Genomic DNA, 1,610 nt, shown 5'->3' on the forward strand with positions numbered 1-1,610 from the left:
GTAATTAGTGTTTGAATATGCCTCTAAACTACAGAGAAAAGTGAGTTTATAGGTCAGATTAAATAGACCAGTGATTCTCAAGGATGATTTTACTAGGCTATCTACTGATAAACTGCCCTGAATTCTCTCTCTAGCCAGGATTTCTTTCTCAAGTTCCATACCCAAAGATCCAGAACTACTTACTAGGTATCAGGTGACATTCCAGGACACCACAAACTCAGTGTTGGAAACTGACTTCTGCCTCCCTACAAACCTGTTTTCTTACTTTGGTAAAGGACGTAATCACTGATGATTTACAGCCAAGAGCCATGATTCATATTAGCCCGTCCCTCCCTGTTAATCTCCACATCACCATCGAAAGCTGGTGATTCTACAAGCTAATTAGGTCTTGAATCTGAGCCCTTTGCTCCTCCGTCTTCTTAATCTTACCCAGTCTTTTTAAATACAAATCACGTAGGATTACAAAAACAAGCAAAAGCAAAAATTCTCTATATTCAGAATAGAGTTTACACTAAACTTGAATGGTTCCTGAAAGTTTAAGATTTATTTTTAAGTGAGAAGTCTTTCTCTCAGATCATTTCAAACAAAAGGATGATTTTTTAAGGTCTCGGGCTTATGTTTCATTTGTATTCAGAAAGGATCCTTCACAGTGCTTAATACCTAATGATCAGGATCAACTGTTCAATATTTTAAAAGGCAAAAAATACGCATTAATTCCTATCGTGCTAGATGATATCACAGATAGTATCTAGCTTATGCAGTTATTTGAAACTCCTATATGTTGCTATATATTTTCAGAGAACGCATATTAATGTATTACTTAATAGCAGAGCACTGAGGTTTTTGGATACAAAATGTAGTTTAAATATTTCTTTAAGGGGAGGGGGCGGCGCCACACTTCTCAATGAAGAGAAACATTTGTACAGTTCAGAATTTTTTTTGACACCTATTATGCCATGAACTCATAGGGAATAGGTTCCAGCAGCCCAGGCTCCCTCCATTGGTTCTCACTAAGTGCTTCTCTGGGTGGAGCAGGCTGGCGCTTCAGTTGAACTCAGACACCTCTCCCTTTGACGTCTTTTTCTGATCATTTACCTTCACGCGTTTCAGGAAACTTACTTGGCTCTTAGAGTGCCAAGGCCCAGGCAGGTGGATCAACTGAGGTCAGGAGTTCAAGACCAGCCTGGCTCAGTAGGCACATTCATTCTCTTGGCAAAAATCTTGCCCTTGTTTACAACAATGCCAACAGCATGCTGGGTAACACTGTAAACTCTTCCAGCTTTGCTGTGGTAACATTTGCGGAGCACTCCTTTTTGAAAAGCACCCATTCCCTTGATGTCTACAGTATCACCTTTTTCGTAGATTCGCATGTATGTGGCCAAAGGAACAACTCCATCTTTTCTAAAACGCCTAGAGAACATGTATCAGGTGCCTCACCTCTTTCCCTTTGTGTTCGTCATTTTGGCAAATTACTGGAAGATGGCCCTTCTGGCTAAAAGGAAACGCGTTGAGTCTTCATGATGCTACAATATCATTCTAGTGAGACCCTAAATCTCTCAAATGTTGAAATGTTTACTTGTTCAGTTTTTAAAATAACACAGAAGGAGTCA

The sequence above is a fragment of the Gorilla gorilla genome, chromosome 15 (genome assembly GCF_029281585.2).
Source record: "Gorilla gorilla gorilla isolate KB3781 chromosome 15, NHGRI_mGorGor1-v2.1_pri, whole genome shotgun sequence".
In the NCBI taxonomy this organism is placed as follows: Eukaryota; Metazoa; Chordata; class Mammalia; order Primates; family Hominidae; genus Gorilla; species Gorilla gorilla.